The sequence below is a fragment of the Pelodiscus sinensis genome, chromosome 12, assembly GCF_049634645.1.
Source record: "Pelodiscus sinensis isolate JC-2024 chromosome 12, ASM4963464v1, whole genome shotgun sequence".
Classification (NCBI taxonomy): Eukaryota; Metazoa; Chordata; order Testudines; family Trionychidae; genus Pelodiscus; species Pelodiscus sinensis.
In genome coordinates, this window is record NC_134722.1 from 1,164,786 (window position 1) to 1,183,412 (window position 18,627).

General features: G+C 44.6%; 1 protein-coding gene across 3 annotated transcripts in view; it reads right to left on the reverse strand.

Annotated features, from left to right (window-relative positions):
* ZFHX3 (zinc finger homeobox 3) overlaps positions 1-18,627 on the reverse strand; it is a 1,230,042-nt gene that overhangs the window by 862,540 nt on the left and 348,875 nt on the right. For all 3 annotated transcript variants that reach the window (XM_075939761.1, XM_075939759.1, XM_075939760.1), the window contains exon 6: positions 572-707. The gene's annotated coding sequence lies outside the window, so the exon portion shown is untranslated. The remainder of the gene's footprint in view (positions 1-571; positions 708-18,627) is intronic.

Genomic DNA, 18,627 nt, shown 5'->3' on the forward strand with positions numbered 1-18,627 from the left:
AATCAACGTGTGGTGAAAAATCAGAACCCTTTCTCGCTCTCCCCCTCGCTCTCTCCCCCATCCTCACCCCTCCTCCCCCAGGTTGCTCACAGAAGTGATCACATTTAATTCATTGCATTATTATGTCATCTCCATACTAATCTCCCCCCTCACACCTCCACCACTTTGACATGCAAATGAGCTAGAAAAAAGGCACACATTAATAGAAAAAAGTCACAGCAATCATGTCATGATTCCATGCCTTCCAGCCCCGCCACACTCCCCCCCGTGCCCCCCCCATCTCTCTCTCCAGCACGCAGTGCTGGTGATCACAAGAAACAACAGCAATCTGTTGAAGATCAGACGCTAAGACAGGGAGGTGGGGAGAGGAATACAACACATACACGTGTCAGCAACGCAGCCAGGCAGCCCTATTTGCATATTCACATGAGTTCTATGCTCAGATTGCTTAAGTAGGAAAGAAGTTAGGTGTCTTCCCCAACCACCTCCCCTCCCCACTCCAGAAAGAAACAGCAATTTATAACCCAAAAGGGGGTGGGGGGGAAGAAAGGGTAAGCTCCAACTGCCTTACCTCAGCTGGCTCGCTTGCTGTGGCTCTTAAAAGGAATTCCCTGTGGTTCCTTTCGAATTTTTGAGAACCATCCTTCAGGGTTTTTAGTTTTCTCTTTCTCTCTCTTCCTCCTCCTCCTCCTCTTTCTGTGTTGTGACTGGGTTTATAAAAAAAATAAAAAAGACAACTCCATGTTAAGCTAGCAGTCAAGGCATCATGAAGTCTAGGGCTGCAAGGGGAGGGAAAAGAGGAGGGGAGGGTCACAGCTTAATGCTTTACAAAAGGGAACCCAAAGCCTGTATATATTTTTTAAAATATCCTACACAAAATACTGAGATGCACGTGTGTACGCCTATATAGCCCATGTGTACGTATTACAGATACTTAATGACATTTTCATCCCAAAATGTGAATAATGTTCAGCCTTTGACGCAAACGCCATGACATTCAGAGTTAATATGGAAACTCTGTTCTGAACCTACCCTGTTGTTTCAGAACATGGGTATTCAAATAGCAATGGATGTTACATCCTAGACAGTATTTGCAGCATTTGTGTACAACGGTTAAGGATGGAGGTTCAGCCTTAACTCTCAATTTCTGGCTCTGGTCTGTTGACACGAAAACCTCAGTGTTATTTAAACTGCACTTGTGCGCCAGGGGTTTTTTATTTAATTTTTCTAATGACAATAATAGAGAGAAAAACAAATCTACTCTGTAAACATATCGGAATAACAGCTCTGTGTTTATGGGCCAGAATGGAACAATATGTGCAGGCCTATTGTTTTAAAAAACACAGCTTTTGTTATCCAGTTTGATACACATATTATTTATCAATAGACTGTAATGGCTCCTCAGGAGTGTTACCATCCATTGCATCAAGCCTACTGCCACGTGTGTAGATTAAATTCACCTTCTAAGCGCCCTAAATTAAATGTCTGTTGGAAAATATCTCTTGTCTACGTGCAGTAGTAGTTCGAGAATCCTCATCATTAGCATGAATGCTTTGAGAGATGCATTGTTCCAGAATACAAGTTAGGAGATCAGATTACTGACGGATTGCTAAATTCCTCGTTATAAAATGAACACAAAAACCAAATAAACTTTATTAAATATTCTCACACTGAGTAATTAGAAGTGTCCAAATTTATTTTTTTCAAGTATGTTCCTAAAGTGAAACACAGTGCCTCATGTTTCATCCCAGAGTGCCTTTTTATAGCCAACTTATAAATCCCTAAAATATGTGCTTTCCATAATAAATGCTGGAACATTAAATACACATAGTCTAGGGCTATGAACAGTGCAGTTTTAATAATAAGTGTGCATAAGCAAGGACAGACATACTATGGGTATATATATTTGTATGATAAATACATGTACACTACCAACTGTACGTGAATGCTATGATGGGAATACAAACAATAGAAGCAGGAAGGCAAGGAAGGAGTTAGCAGTCACCCTGATTGAGGAATTGGGGGAGGGGGAGATTAGTTATTAAAAAGGGGTCAAAACAAGCTTTATTTTGGCATTTTCTCTATTTGAAAGAGAGCTCTTGGCAGACACATATTTTTAGAAAAATTAATTTCTCTGCCTATGTGTCTCTTCTCCACCTTCAAAGAGCCTGGGAAAAACAACGTTTTGTATTCACGTTGAGTCTCCTAAAGAAAAAAAGGTAATTTTAAGAATCTGACCACAGAGTCTGAGTTACTGTCCTCCACACAATATTGGTGGAAAATATTTGTGACAAAGCTGAGTCCCAGAAATAAAGAGAAAGAAAAAGGAAAAAATCCAAAACATTAAACAACAGAAACATTATATTTCAATATTATCATATGAATTAAATGTAATCCTTGAAGCGACTAGTCCCGGGGGTCACATATTAGGCCATTTTTCCCTTTCTTTCTTTCTTATTTAATAGAGGTCATCCGGGCTGAAAAGCAGAACCCAAATGAAAAGCATCTTCAATGTGGTTATAACATGAGCTGCACAGGGTCAGGCAGTGTCTTGTATGGCCTCATAAAAAATACATAACCAGACAGGCTAATAGTATTTCTTTGCATTCATTTTTGGACGGGAACTGGCGGACAGAAGGGGGGAAGGAAAGGGGATTGATGGAGATAGGCACACATAAAAAAGAACCCTACATGCACATTTCCATAATGCAAAGCTTTTAGCAAATTTCTTCCTTTTGAGAAAAAGGTGTTCATTCATTTAACAAGCGTCTTCAACTTGCTTACGTAAAAAACAAGTGTGCAAATGATTTCTATTGTCTCAACACTGGAACAGTATTTGCTGTCTTTACATACGTTTACATATATTTTCATGTATTCATTCAGGTCAGTCATGCTTAACTGAATGTGCAACCATGTTCTGGTTTTTTGGTTTTTGTTTTGTTTTTGAGGGGGGGAGGTTTGTTTGTTTTTGCGTTAAACATTTTTCTTGCAGTAGGTTATTTATCCACACACGGGCACAACCAAAATTAATTTGAATGATTTCTCTGCTGAGCAGAAATACTGATGAAAAGTCCCAGTGACATGGTTTCTGCTTTAATTTGCTCTCATATGGGAGGGGTTTACTCAACGCACAAAATTTATGCAGGCTGAAAAGATGTGCTGGGTGTGAGAGAGAGAGAATAAAAACAGAGAGGGAATGTGTAAAAAATAAAAATAAACAGCTCTAAAAATGCTTCTGAATATAAGAGAAGCTCTGGATGTGTGTTACCACCTCCCTTCCCCCTCCTCCCCAAATATAGCCTGGAGATGAGTGACCCTGCTGAGGGGACATGGAGACGCAGAGGTGACCCAATGCTAACCAGCCTGTTAGAACTAATAAGGTGTGCTCCTAAGCCACTCAAGTGACATTAGGGCATTGTGGAAATAACTCTCCTTCTTATTGCCCATCCTCAGCTTGAAATTTACTACTCCTTTGCATTATTAAAGAGACAGCTTGCATTCACTCTGGGGGAGAAGATTTGGTGAGGATAAATAACTGTGCATGATTTTTTTTAAAAAAATTGTTATGTTTGTGCTCACCATAGTCTGTATATTAAGATTCTGGGCATTAAAGCATCCTGGCTTAATAAATTGTTATTTATTATATGAACTGTTTTCAAAAATAAAATCTAGTTTAGAACAAGAAGGTTTTTCTCTCCCTCCCCCCAGAATATGGCAAGGAAATAGGAGCTATTAGGAACACTGCAAAAAAGGTTATATGAGCTCTAATAGCAGGCTATGTGGAACCAAAGGTATGATTCCAAAACGTTTACTCGATAGCACTGTTTCTCGTTTACATGAAACTGCTCTGTGATGCGGCAGTGCCACACTATAGCATCCCTGCTGGTGGAGTCTGGCATACCTGGCACTTTCTACCTTAGCTTCCTTCCCAAGATGAGCATCCTCAGCTCCCTGGACACTGCGCGGTGCTGGAGATGTCACTATGCCCTTCCGCCAAATCACAAACTTAACCTCTTCTGGAGCAGCAAATTTCCAAACAAAAAAATCCCAACAAAATAAAAACTTCTTCTGCTCTTCGGGGCTTCTTTTCAGCCTGCCCTCAGGCCTCTCTTTCTAGCCACTGTCTGGAATACTTTGAGTGTCTTTTTCTGCTCTGAGTTAAAGCACAGATCCCAGGTTGGGTCCCAGGAAAGCCATTTCCCCCTGCAGTCTCTGCCACTGAGCCTACCTGTTCCCTGGGGTTACAACCCTCTTGATATAGAGTAGTCGCTTCCAGCTGGTTCCCCAGAGTACCCTTTCCTCAGCAGGTCCTTCATGGAGCCTATTCACTGCCTGGGTTTCAGCCAGATTAATCTCCACCAGGTCTTTTATAGGGCCCAGGTAACTGTGAAGCTAACAAACTGACAAACTGAGTAGCATGTCCTGTGGTCTACCTGCAAAGCCAACTCTTCCTCTCATCCACGAAAGCGAGCTCCCCCACATGTTGCAGTAAATTCAGATGCAGTTCACAATAATAGACGATCATCTCTCTCTTTAGGTGTGGGCTTCGATCACCAGCAAATTAATTGGCAATGGAAATCAAAGCCAACATTCCCACAAAAGAATCATTCACTCCTCTCACAGCTAATCTTTCAGGGTATGTGTCACTATCACTACATCACTGTGTAAGTGTCCATCAAGCGGAATCTTTGCAACCAGAAGGCCTACAGAATTTTTGTTAATAATAACTAATACTTACCACATCTAGAGCCCTTTTCATCATCAGATTCAGAGCACTTACAAAGGAGCTCATTATCATAATCCCTGGTTTACAGATGGGAATCCTGAGGTGAAGTGACTTGACCAAGGTCATTCAGCAGGCCAGTGGCATAGCTGGATATAGAACCCAGGTGTCCTGAGTCTGTTCAGTGCTGTGACAGCCACCACAGAAAACACAAGAAGCTGGTTCACCTAGCAGCCACAAGCCAGCCTAATTTAACCATGGCAGAAGTGCAATGCTCTTGATATGATTTGGTGGGTAAATCCATCACAGTTCTTCCCTGATGGATAATACACAAAATCAAAGGAGTACTAGTCAAATGCTTCTGGGAAGTAAATGGAACGTGTGTTCTGTCAATGTAAGATAAACTGACAGTGCAGCAAAGGAAAAGCAATTTCTGCCCCACCGCTGTCACCAGACGAAACTCTGTTTTGTTATTATCTTTATACCAGATATTAAGCAAAAGTACTAGAAATGATCATGTGTAAAATGTTTCTTCCTCCCTACGTAAAGCTTTTCATGGGAAAAGACATTACATAATCAAGTCCACCATGAATGTCCCAGAGTGAAGGACGTGCAACAAAGCAGTAAGGAGCATGATAGGTATTAGAAATGGCTATGACTATTCGGTTGTATTCCTAGTGAAGAGCATTTTGAATGTCTAACTCCCCTCCTCCCAGAAAGAGAGTTGTAGTGTTCAGCAGAAAATCAGCTGACCATACATTCAACGATTTACAGACCTCCCTATCCTATAGAACCACCACACCGAATGTGTTCAATAATAAAATCATAGTAGAGAGGAAAATCATAAGAACATAAGAACGGCCGTACTGGGTCAGACCAAAGGTCCATCTAGCCCAGTAGCCTGTCTGCCGACAGTGGCCAGCACCAGATGCCCCAGAGAGGGTGGACCGAAGACAATGATTAAGCGATTTGTCTCCTGCCATCCTTCTCCAGCCTCTGACAAATAGAGGCGAAGGACACCATTTCTGTCCCCTGGCTAATAGCCTTTTATGGACCTAACCTCCATGAAATTATTTAGCTTCTTTTTAAACTCTGTTATAGTCCTAGCCTTCACAGCCTCCTCTGGCAAGGAGTTCCACAGGTTGACTACACGCGGTGTGAAGAAGAACCTTCTTTTATTAGTTTTAAACCTGCTACCCATTAATTTCATTTGGTGTCCATCTAGCACTGAAATGGGGCTGGATGAACCAAGAGACCTTTTTATCAGCTATGGGCCTCTCATATTTATCATCAGAGAGATCCAGGAAAATTCAGGAGAGCACAAAGTCAAAACTGCAGCCACTTCTTTGTTGTTCTGCCTAAAGTGTCTCCCACTAGGCTGGGTAGAATGAGCACTGCCCCTTTTGCACTGTTAGCAGCTGAGAAGGCCAGGAAGGGGAGGAGTCTGCACAATCGTGTGATGGAATAAGTGCATATGCCATAAATATTTAAATGGTCCCCAAAGCCATTCTATACATTCTGCGACTGAGGCATAATTGAAAATGAATGTGTGACCCAGGAAAAACTGCTGAGAGACTGTCTGTGCCTCTGTCCTGATGCCACATGAAAAGCCAGGGACAACAAGTCATACCATCCTTCACTAGTGAATTTCAGATGGCCTGGACAACAGACCCAAAAGATCCAAAAGGATTCAGGAAGCGTTCAGACCGGATCTGCTAGTCTTCTTCACGGTGTGCTCCCTGACCAGTGCCTTCTTGCTTCCTCTCAATGCCAGGATGCGTTTTGGGTTGCAAAACCATAGCAATAAACATTTGAATGGAATATGTCATCTAATGATCATTTATGCAAGAATCCATAACTGGGGCCAAACAAGACAAGAAAGAGAGTTGTGAGGAAGCAGATAAAATCCCACTTCTGAGGGAGTGGCTGGATACTGCAATTGTTTGGGAGTGCTTTATGTGACTGTTGAGTTGTGGAAATGGACTCCAAATTACAGCAGGAACACAACTGTTTACAAAGTATTCTTTACAGTCTTCTGTCCCTGTGATGAGGCTGTTTTCTTTCCTCCCCCGAAAACCTCTTGCCCGAGTGATTTTTTTTTTAATGCAGGTACATTTTCTGAACAGACCTCCAGTAATTGCATTAATATAGATACGTTTATTGAGGACTGCCAAGAAAATTCAGCGTTTATCTCTAAGGTCCCCGTGCCACGTATGGGGCATGTAGGTATTCTTTATGGCTCTACCATCTATGCTATGGTCATTTTTCCACTAAATATTCATATTTCAAACTAGTTGAATACTTTCCTGTTTGATTTCCAACCAACTTTCTCAATTATTGAAGCAACTCACAAATGTAATTCTAAAAGTATCAAATAATGCATACAGGCAGTCCCCGAGTTACGCGGATCCGACTTATGTCGGATCCGCACTTACGAACAGGGCTTTCTCGCCCCGGAGCTCGCAGACAGCGGGATCACCCAGAGCGCAGCGGTCCCACCACCTCGACCTCCGGGGCGAGAAAAGCTGCTCCGGGTGCCCCTGGTCTGCTGGGGACCGTCTCCAGCAGACCAGGGACACCTGGAGCAAAGCCGGGGAGGCGGAGGGGTCCCACGCCTCTGAGGCTTTGCTCTGGCAAAGCCGGGGAGGTGCGGGACTCCGCCGCCGCTGCGGCTTTGCTCCCGGTGTCCCTGGTCTGCTGGAGACGGTACCCAGCAGATCAGAGGCACCGGGAGCAAAGCCGGGGAGGCGGAGGGGTCCCGTGCCTCTGAGGCTTTGCCAGAGCAAAGCCTCAGAGGCGCGGCACCCCGCCGCCGCTGCCGCTTTGCTCCCGGTGCTTCTGGTCTGCTGGGGACCGTCTCCAGCAGACCAGGGACACCCGGAGCAAAGCCGGGGAGGCGGAGGGGTCCCGCGCCTCCGCTGCCACTTTGCTCCCCATGTCCCTGGTCTGCTGGGGGGGGGGGGCGCAGCTAATGGCCCCCCCCAGCAGACCAGGGAGACGTGGAGCAAAGCCCCGGGCCTGTGGTAGAGCAGGTGGGGCGCTGCCGGTTGGTCCCGCAGCACCGCTCCTTGGCGCTACTAGACCAACCCGGCAGAACCCCAGCTGCTCTGCCCCAGGCATCCCCAAATCAGCCGCTGCTGAAACTGACCAGTGGCTGACTACAGGAAGCCCCTGCCCCGGGCTTCCTGGAATCAGCTGCTGATCAGTTTCAGCAGCAGCTGACTTGAGGATGCCTGGGGTTCTTAAGTTGAATCTGTATGTAAGTCAGAACTGGCGTCCAGATTCAGCCGCTGTTGAAACTGATCAGTTTCAGCAGCGGCTGAATCTGGACGCCAGTTCCGACTTGCATACAGTTTCAACTTAAGAACAAACCTACAGTCCCTATCTTGTACGTAACCCGGGGACTGCCTGTATTTTCATTCCTGGAGACGTGTTTCATTTTAAGTGTTTCTCTTAAGAAATTTGCTATGCAGTTGATTTTGGGGGACATGGAGATGTCCAAGAAGGATGGTCTCTGCAGGGACTCAGGAGCCCTCTACTCAATGCCTTGGCAAGTTACTTATTTTTTCTGTCTCTCAGTTCTCCATCTACCAAATGGAGCCAATAACAAAAACAAATATTTTCTTCCTCCTACTCCTGACTTCTCCTGCCTGCTTAGGTTGTAATATGCATTCCTACTCCCAAGCCAATGGGACTTTTGACAGTGACACTGGTGGCCAGGTTTAATCTAGGGATAATCTCTTCCTATGAGTACGTACAGCACCTAGCACAATGAGGCACAGACCTTGATGAAGGTCTCCCAGCGCTGCTCTTATACAAATAAATACACCTGCATATCTGAGGCAAGAGAAATGTAAAACTAACATGAAAGCTGTACCATCACTGCTATCCAGCAGAGCAACTCCAGCTTCAAGAGGTGGAACCAAACCTGGGCCCTCTGGAGCTCAGTGCATACATCTCTTCCACAGGAGCTACAAGCCAGCTGGCTTTCAGGTAAAGCTGTAGAGCAGACTCATTATGCTCTCTGAAAGTGGTCTCAAAGCCAGTGCAACAGACAGTGCTCCACAGCCAGCAGGCATGGGAGTTATGCTAGCACTTCTTGCAAAGATGAATGTGTGCACATGCGCATGCCCAGTTCTGGGGAGATCAAAAAGGAGATAGAATGAACATTACAGCTGGGATTTTCAAAGCCTAAGAAAATCAGACTCCCAAATTTCACTGGGATTTGGTGCCTGACTCTATCTATCTTATTCATTTATGGTCTAAATGATACACCCTGGACAGAAGTGGAAGCTGTTAATTAATATCTGCATTTCTAGAGCAGCGGACATCTCAGACAATTGTTAAAGGGCTGTGTCACAGGATGGAGTTGGCTTAGCTTCCATCTGAAACTAATTGGGTGCACCCCAGCTGATGATGTGAGGCTAGAGTTCAGGGGATTGCAGGTCTCCCTAAGAGTCAGCAAATCAGCTTAGTTGCTAGTGAGAATTGCCAGGAGTAAAAAGGTCCTTGTAGGAATCTCTGGATGGAGTGAAAGAACCCAGCTCACGTACTGCTCCCGTGTACAAGGCATGTGGCATGTAACCCTGCCAGGAGCAGGATGAAGAGCTGCAGGAAGCATGGAGTCTCCTCCAGGAATCTCTGGGTCAGGGAAAATGCAGTTTAGGTGTGACTCTTAGCATAGGCAGCGGGCCTGGCGAGTATAAGCCTGCAGAGAGCAGGTTAGGAAGGAGAAGGGAGCAGCAATTTGCTTTGCTCCCCGTGTGGGGAATGTAACCCTGTAGGAAGCAGACAAGCACTTGCCGAAGGCCATGACTCAGGTGAAAGGGTCTGACTGATATTTCTTCAGTGCACCAGAAGTTCAACATAAAACTGAAGCTTTGAAGCAAAAGCTGGAATACTGAGGCTGTCAGCTGTTCTTTGGTACACAGGCCAGTGCATTAGCCCACTGGATTACAGAGCCAACATTCAAAATCTAGGACATGTCTACACTGCAGGCAAAAGTTGAATGAAGGTACATAACTTCAGCTACATCAACTGCATAGCTGAAGTCGAAACAGTTTAATTTGGCTTTTGGCACTGTCTACACAGCCAGAAGTCAAAGGAAGGACACTCTTCCTTCAACTTCCCTTACTCCACGTGAAATGAGGGTTACAGGAGTCAGAGTAAGAAGTCCTCCAGCTTGAAGGTATTTCAAATCAACAGCTTGCTGTGTAGACGCACACTTTGTTATTCCAAAATAACGCGGCTGTGTAGACGTACCCTTAGAGACTGAAAGGCACAGAAATTGAGAGGGAAGAAAGCTAATGAATTAGGTGATGCAGCCCCCTCCTGCCGCCCCCAAAAAGCCTAGGAAAGCCTAGGATTGCACAGTAGTCCTGTGTGCTGTATGTAGTCTAGATTTAATTTACTTAAGTGATGGGAACTTTACCACCTTCCTTGGAAGATTATTTCACTCTCTATAAAACCTCCTTACTAGGAAAAGTTGCTGACATCTGCTGTATATTGGAGAGAGTTTGTCTGTCTGGCAGCTTGTTCAAGTCCTAAACGGTAAGAGCTAGGACCACCACATTTGGTAAGCGGCTTCCTCTCATCCTATCTTAGAGCAAGGCAAGGGGTTGATTATACCAAGGCAATAGGATGTTCCTGGAATGGGACTGCTTCTCATAAAACCATTCAGAAAGGAGACAATCACTAGGGACTGCCCCAGCCATGAGCCTCCCACCCCCAAGAGTGCCTTTGGAGTGAGACTGAAGCTCCCAACCACCACCCTGGATTCATATGGGAACACTGCTGGCTGGTCCCCTTTGTCAGGCAGTGAGGGGAAAGTGCACAGTTTGCTGCATCCCTCACTCTGGCTGTGAGAGTGCAGGGTGCAGACAAGCTGTGCACTTTGTTTTCACTCCCTGACAGGGACAGGAAGGGGAAAGCAGCCCTGGTATGAAGCTGGGGGTACGGAGCTACAGATCCTTGCACTCCTAGGCCATTTCCCTACCTCTCCCCCCCCATACACAGTCCCATGCTCTGACCAGCTCCTCACCCCTTCCCCCCCCCCCCCATAGGGTTGCCAGGTGTCTGGTTTTGAACTGGACAGTCCAGTATTTGAGCTTTCTGTCCGGGAAACAAATTGAGAAAATAGAAATGTCGGGTATTTTCTAAATAAGATGTAATGTAGATCGTGATGTAATGTCAAGTGTGTCCAGTATTTTTGTTGAAACCATCTGGCAACCCTGCCCCCCAAACCTGACTCCTGCACCCACACACATCCCCAACCCCTTACCGTGACTCTCACACACTTGAGTCCAGCTCCCTGCCCTGAGCCCCACACATCCCCGAGTCCACCCCCTGCCCTTTGCCCCTCCGCATCCCCTCAAATCTGGCTCCTTGATAGAATCCCCACTTTAAAACATTCACTAAAAACAATTGCATGGAAATTTTTTAATAACCCTTTTTAAAGAAATCTGAAATAAAAATTAACTCCATAAAAATAACACTGTATATTTGAAAAATACAATCATCTAAATAAAGCACGTATATTTCATTTTTATTTTCCAAAAAAATTATGAATTATGGAACCCATGCTACGCCAAGCACAACTGCTAGTTGTCTATATTTTCCTTTGCCCAGGATTATTTTATATAGGATAAACCATCAAAAGCCATTTCTTATGAACACATACTTGGTTCTCGGGCATATACCTAAAACCAGGCATGACAGTTGTAAGTAAGTGTGCTGTGTTCACATAAATTTGCATGCCTCCAATTTTTAACAGGCCTTTAGGGGTGTGTCTACACTGTAGGACATAACTCAAATAAGCTATGCAAATTCAGCTACATCAATTGCATATCTTATTTCAAAATAGGGAGTGTCGACACAGCACTTATTTTGAAATCATAGAATCGTAGAGCTGAAAGAGACCTCAGGAGATCATCAAGTCCATCCCCCTGCCCAAGGCAGGACCAATCCCAACTAAATCAACCCAGGCAGGGCTTTGTCAAGGCGAGACTTAAAAATCTCTATGGATGGAGATTCCACCACCTCCCTAGGTAACCCATTCCAGTGCTTCACCACCCTCCTAGGGAAATAGTTTTTCCTAATATACAACCTAGACCTCCCCCTTTGTAACTCACCAAAGCCGAATAAAGGGGAATAATCACTTCTCTGGATCTGCTGGCAATGCTCCTCCTAATACATCATAATAGGCCATTAGCCCTCTTGGCTACAAGGGCACAGTGGCATATTTGACTCATATGCAGCTTGTCATCCACTGTAACCCCCAGGTCCTTTTCTGCAGAACTGCTACATAGCCAGTTGGTCCCCAGCCTGTCACAATGTTTGGGATTCTTCCGTTCCAAGTGCAGGACTCTGCTCTTGTCCTTGTTGAACCTCATCAGATTTCTTTTGGCCCAATCCCCTAATCTGTCCAGGTCACTCTGAACCCTCTCACTGCCCTCCAGCATATCTACCTTTCCACCTAGCTTAATGTCATCTAGAAGCTTGCTGAGGGTGCAATCCATCCCCTCAGCCAGTCATTAATAAAGCTGTTGAACAAAACCAGTCCTAGAACAGGTCTTTGGGGCACTCCACTAGAAACTGACCCACCACCAACCTGACATCAAGCCATTGGTCACTACCCGTTTGGCCCAACAGTCTAGCCACCTTTCTATCCATCTTACAGTGCATGTATCCAATCCATATTCCCTTAACTTGCTGGCAAGAATATTGTGGGAGAACATATCAAAATATATCACATCCACTGACTTTGCCATATCCACAGAGCCAGTTACCTCATCATAGAAGCTAATCAGGTTGGTCAGGCATGACTTGCCCTTCGTGAAGACATGTTGATTATTCTTGATCACTTTCTCCTCTTCCAAGTGCTTCAAAATGGATTCCTTGAGGATCCCCTACATGATTTTTCCAGAGACTGAGGTAAGGCTGACTGGTCTGTAGTTCCCTGGATTGTCCTTCTTCCCTTTTTTAAAGATAGGTACTACATTTGCCTTTTTCCAATCATCTGGGATCTCCCCTGATCTCGAATGTTCAGAGATAATGGCCAAAAACTCTGCGATTACATTTGCCAACTCCCTGAGTACCCTTGGATGCATTAAATCCAGGCCCATGGATCTGTGTATGTTTAGCTTTTCTAAATAGTTGTTAACTTGTTCTTTCCCCACCAAGGGCTGTCTACCTCCTTCCCAAACTGCATTGCCTAGTGCATTAGTCTGGGAGCTGGCTTTGTCAGTGAAGACAGAGGCAAAGAAATCATTGAGTACTTCAGCTTTTCCCACATCACCTGTCACTACGTTACCTCTCATCCAATAAGGGCCCCACACCCTCTCTGATCACCCTCTTATTGCTAACATGCCTGTAGAAACCTTTCTTGTTATCCTTCACATCCCTTGCTAGCTGCAATTCCAATTGAGCTTTCGCCTTCCTTAAATAGAGCACTCTTCGTCCAACTTCCCTTATTCCTTGTACAATGAGGGTTACAGGAGTCGGAGTAAGAAGTCCTCCAGCTTGACGGTACTTTGACACTATTTCAATATAACTGCTTGCTGTGTAAACATGGCCTAAGTTATTTTGGAATAGCACTAGTTATTTTGAAATAGTGTTGCAGTATAGACATACCCTAGGATTGCTATATATCTGTTTCTGAGTCTGTAAAATTAGGTTAATATTATTTCCCTACCTTCACAGACGTATTGTTAGTTTTAATGGACTAATGAATTACTCTAAAGTAATTTGGGTTGGATTTTCAGGAGCGCTTGAGAGACTTTGGGCTTCCACATAGAGACAAGTTATACAGGTATAAACTATGGTCTGAATTAAAATTGATACGGTTATGCCAGTAAAACTCTCTGTGTGATCACTCTTATTCCAAACTAAGGCCAGGTCTACCCTTGTAGAGAAAATCAATGCAAGATACATACTTGCGTAGCTGGAGTCAATGTACCTTGCACTGATTTTCTGGGACAGCCCCATAGTGGGAGGTCTTACTCCTCACAACTGCAAGGAGTTCTAGCCCAATGGGGATGCTCCCAGTGTTTGATTTAGTGGGTCCTTACTAGACTCACTAAATCAAAAGCCAGAAGATCGACCTTCAAAGTGTCGATCTTCCCAAACGTGTAGGTGTTGCTTACTTTGGTTTAGTTATCCCTCTTTGGAAGGGACTTAGGTTAAACAAAAATTAATTAATTAATTAATTAAAGCCATTCTTGTTCCAGAGGAAGTATCCATGCAGGGAGTTTTATCAGTTACAATGGAATAGTTAAAAATATCCACTTTCCTGTGCTTAGTGGCACTTGTGTTCTAAGTCACTTAGATGCTTTTAAAATCCCCCTTCTCTCTCTTTGTTCTTTCAATGCTTTGAGACTGTTTCCTGAAAGACCACTCACTGAAGGAACAAAAAAGTAATATTGATAGTATTTGAGTTCAAAGCTATACAGGGACCTGGGGTGTTCACAGAGTGATAAAAATGTAGGGCTGCAAAGGACCCTGAGAAGTCATAAAGTCCAGCCACCTGTGTTGCAGCAGGACCATCCCTGACAGGTGTTTGTTCAACCTCTTTTTCAAACCTTCCAATGACAGGGTTTCAAAAGCCTCCCAAGTAAGCCTATTCCAGAGCTTACCTACTCTTATAGTTAATTTTTTTCTAATATGTAATCAAAATCTCCCTTGCTATAGATTAGAATCATAGACTCTTAGAACACTTGAACTGGAAGGGACCTCAAGAGGTCATCAAGTCCAGTTCCCTGCCCTCATGGCAGGACCAAGAACCATCTTCTATATCGTCCCTGACAGGTGTCTGTCTAACCTGCTCTTAAATCTCTCCAGTGATGGAGATTCCACAATCTCCCTAGGCAATTTATTCCAGTGTTTAACCACCCTGACAGGCAGGAAGTTTTTCTTAATGTCCAACCTAATCTTCCCTTGCTGCATTTTAAGACCATTGCTTCTTGTTCTATCCTCAGAAGTTATGGAGAATAATTTTTCTCCTTCCTCTTTATAACACCCTTTCAGATACTTGAAAGCTGCTATCATGTCCCCTCTTAGTCTTCTCTTTTCCAAACTAAGCAAGTCTAATTCTTTCAGTCTTCCTTCATACCTCATGTTTTCTAGACCTTTAATAATTTTTATTATACTTCTCTGGATCTTCTCCAGTTTCTCCACATCTTTCTTGAAATGTGATGCCCAGAATTGGACACCGTACTCCAGTTGAGTCCTAATCAGTGCAGACTACAGTGGAAGAATTACTTCCAACACTTCTTCATTTCCTACATTTAGTATATAGAGGGTATGTCTACACTACCACCCTACTTCGAACTAGGGTGGTAATGTAGGCAACCAGAGTTGCAAATGAAGCCCGGGATTTGAATTTCCCGGGCTTCATTTGCATCTTGCCGGGCGCCGCCATTTTTAAATGTCCGCTAGCGTGGACTCCGTGCCGCGCGGCTACACGCGGCACGGACTAGGTAATTCAGACTAGTTCATGAGGAGTAACGGTAGTTCGGAATAGGAAGCCTAGTCTGAACTACCTAGTCCGTGCCGCGTGTAGCCGCGCGGCATGGAGTCCGCACTAGCGGACATTTAAAAATGGCGGCACCCAGCAAGATGCAAATGAAGCCCGGGAAATTCAAATCCCGGGCTTCATTTGCAACTCCAGTTGCCTACATTACCACCCTAGTTTGAACTAGGGTGGTAGTGTAGACATACCCATAGAGATCAGTTAACCACTGTCCTCTTTGTAACAGTTCTTAATATATTGGAAGACTTGTAAGTTCCTCCCTGAGCCGTCTTTTCCTCGAGACTAAACATGTCCAGTTTTTATAGTATGGTATTTTATTTTTTAGTATTTCCTTGCACATTTTCTAAACTTTGTATCATTTTTGTTACTCTCCTCTGGACTATTTCCTAAAATGTGGTACCCAGAATTAGAACCAGTGCTCCAGCTGAAACCTCAGCAGCGTCAAGTAGCATGGGATAATTACCTCCTGTGTTTTACATACAACACTTATCTTATTGCTTTCTAGAATATTAGCATATTTCACAACTGCACCATACTGTTCACTCACAAGCAATTTGTGATCTACCAGCTCACTTAGGGTACATCTAAACTACACGGCTCCATCGACATAGCCATGTAGATTAGTTTACTAAAAAAAGGAAACGAAGCGGTGATTTAAATAATCGGCACTTCAATTAAATAAAAATGGCCACCATGCTGTGCAGATCAGCTGTTTGTTGGCTCAGCACGGCAGTCTAGGTGGGGATCTGCCGACCTCAGAACCCTTCATCGGCAGATCCTATAAGCCTCCTGTAAGCGGTGGCCATTTTGATTTAAATGAAGCGGTGATTATTTAAACTGCCGCTTCATTTCCCTTTGTCGTCCTGCCTAATCTACATGACTCCGTCGACAGAGCCATGTAGTCTAGACACACCCAGGCTACATCTACACTGGCATGATTTTCCGGAAATGCTTAAAACAGAACAGTTTTCCCTTATAAGTATTTCCGGAAAAAGCGCGTCTACATTGGCAGGATGCTTTTCCGGAAAAGCACTTTTTCCGGAAAAGCGTCCGTGCCAATGTAGACGTGCTTTTCCGCAAAAAAGCCCCGATCGTCATTTTCGCAATCGGGGCTTTTTTGCGGAAAAGAAATCTGTGCTGTCTACACTGGCCCTTTTCCAGAACAGTTTTCCGGAAAAGGACTTTTGCCCGAACAGGAGCAGCATAGTTTTTCCGGAAAAGCACTGATGATTTTACAGTAGATCGTCAGTGCTTTTCCGGAAATTCAAGGGGCCAGTGTAGACAGCTGGCAAGTTATTCCGGAAAAGCGGCTGATTTTCCGGAATAAGTGGCCAGTGTAGACACAGCCCCTTAAAATCCATTGGGTGGCATTACTACTGCCAAGCCACATTTGATTTTTCCTTCCCATGTATTTTCACTTGTCTTTATTAAGTTCCATCTTGTTGAATTCAGACTAACTCTCCAATTTGTCAAGGTACTTTTGGTTTCCTCCCAAGTTCTTGGTACCTCAATAGGGTTAGTGTCATCTACAGATTTCATAAGCATACTCCACACTCCAAGATCCAAGTTATTAATAAAAATATTGAATAGTACTGGACCCACGACAGACCCCTGCAGGAGCCCTCTATATGTGCCCCTACTTTGACAGCAATGTGCTTTTTCAACCAGCTGTGCACCTACCTCATAGTAATTTTATCTAGACCACATTTCCCTAGTTTATTTCTGAAAAAGTCAGGGGGAACTGTCAAAAGCCTTATTAAAATCAAACTATATCATGTCTACTGCTTCCTCCATCCACTGAGCCAACAACCCTGTCAGAGCAGGAAATGAAGTTGGTTAGGTGCAATTTTTTTCTTGACAAATCCATGATGGCTATTCCTTATAACCCTATTATCCGCCAGGTGCTTACAAACTGATGGTTTAATAATTCATTACTGAATCTTTTCTTGGAATTAAAGTTAGGCTGACTGGTCTATAATTCACAGGGTCCTCTTTGTTTCCCACTTTTAATGACAGGTATATGTTTGCCTTTCTGCAGCCCTCTGGAGCCTCACCCACCCTCCAGGAGTTCTCAAAGATAATTGCTAATGGTTCTAACAGATAATACCTTAAGTATCCTAGGATGATTTCAACAGGCCCTGACAACTTGAATGCATCCATTTTATCTAAATATCCCAGGATACGTTCATAGAGGATCTGACCATGATAGGCCAGCATTGTCAGGGATGCAATCCCATGTTCAGGGTGACCCTAAACCTCTGACACCCAAGTGCCAGGAGTAGAAGAAAAGGCAGATCACTGTGTAATTACCCTATTCTGTACACTCCCTCTGAATCTCTGGGATGGGCAGCTGTCAGAGACAGGTAACTGGGTCAGATGGACCATTATCTGGCCCAGTAAGTCAGTTCTTATGGATCCATTTTCCCTGAAGTGAATCTAATTTTACTTCCTGCCCATGTGTCATGGGGCAGACTCACCTCCATGGCACCTCCAGCCAGCTGTCCTGGGAATTAGCTTGTTTGGCTCATTAGACATCTCCCTCTTGCTGGTGTTTCCCCGTGTTCCTCTTCCCAGAAAAAACCCAGTTCCCCTGGACCCACCTTGCCTCAGTGACCCACTGTCAGTCTCCATCTAGCCCCCACCTCAGGGGCAAACTGCAGTCTGTAATGGCCACTCATCACTAGCCAAGGGGCGTGGACCTGCTGCCCCTGCCTACCATGGCTGCCTCTTGCAGCCCCAGTAGCTTCAGGCCTTGCATCAGGCCCTGCAGCCTGGGAGCTTGGTTGGCCAGAGCCTCCCCAGCCCTGCCTGCCTGCCTTTCTCTGCTCTGCTCTGCTTCCCTGGCAGTCACTTACTACTCTCTGACCAGAGCAGCCACCAGTTCTTCCTCCTCTCCCTCAAGAAGCCCTTCTTTCTATAGCCCCCAGCTGGGCCCTCATTAGCAGAACTGCCTCAGCTGGGGCTTCACTCAGCCATCGCTCAGGGCCAGGTTTTTGCCCTTAAAGGGCCAGTGCAGGGCAAACACCCTGTCATGCCACGTTTCAAACTACTTTGCTGAGGTATCTTTCCATTACTTCTCTGTCCTCATTGCTATTTGCAACACCATCTCAGGGGCTTACTAATTTGTACTACAGTAGTGCCCAGAGGTCCCAGCCGAATCTGGGCCCCATTCTGCTACAGTCACATAGTAGGAGAAAGCCTCTGACCCTGAGCGCCTATCTTGGCACAATGCCATCAAAACAAACACTTCCAATGAAAGCCAACCAAAAATGTTATTTCTGGCTTAAACAGCAGTGGGGGGCACAGTGTCAGCGATCAGACCTGCTTGTGTCTCACTGCCAATGAGCAGATAAGAAATTGTGCTGTCTAATGTGGC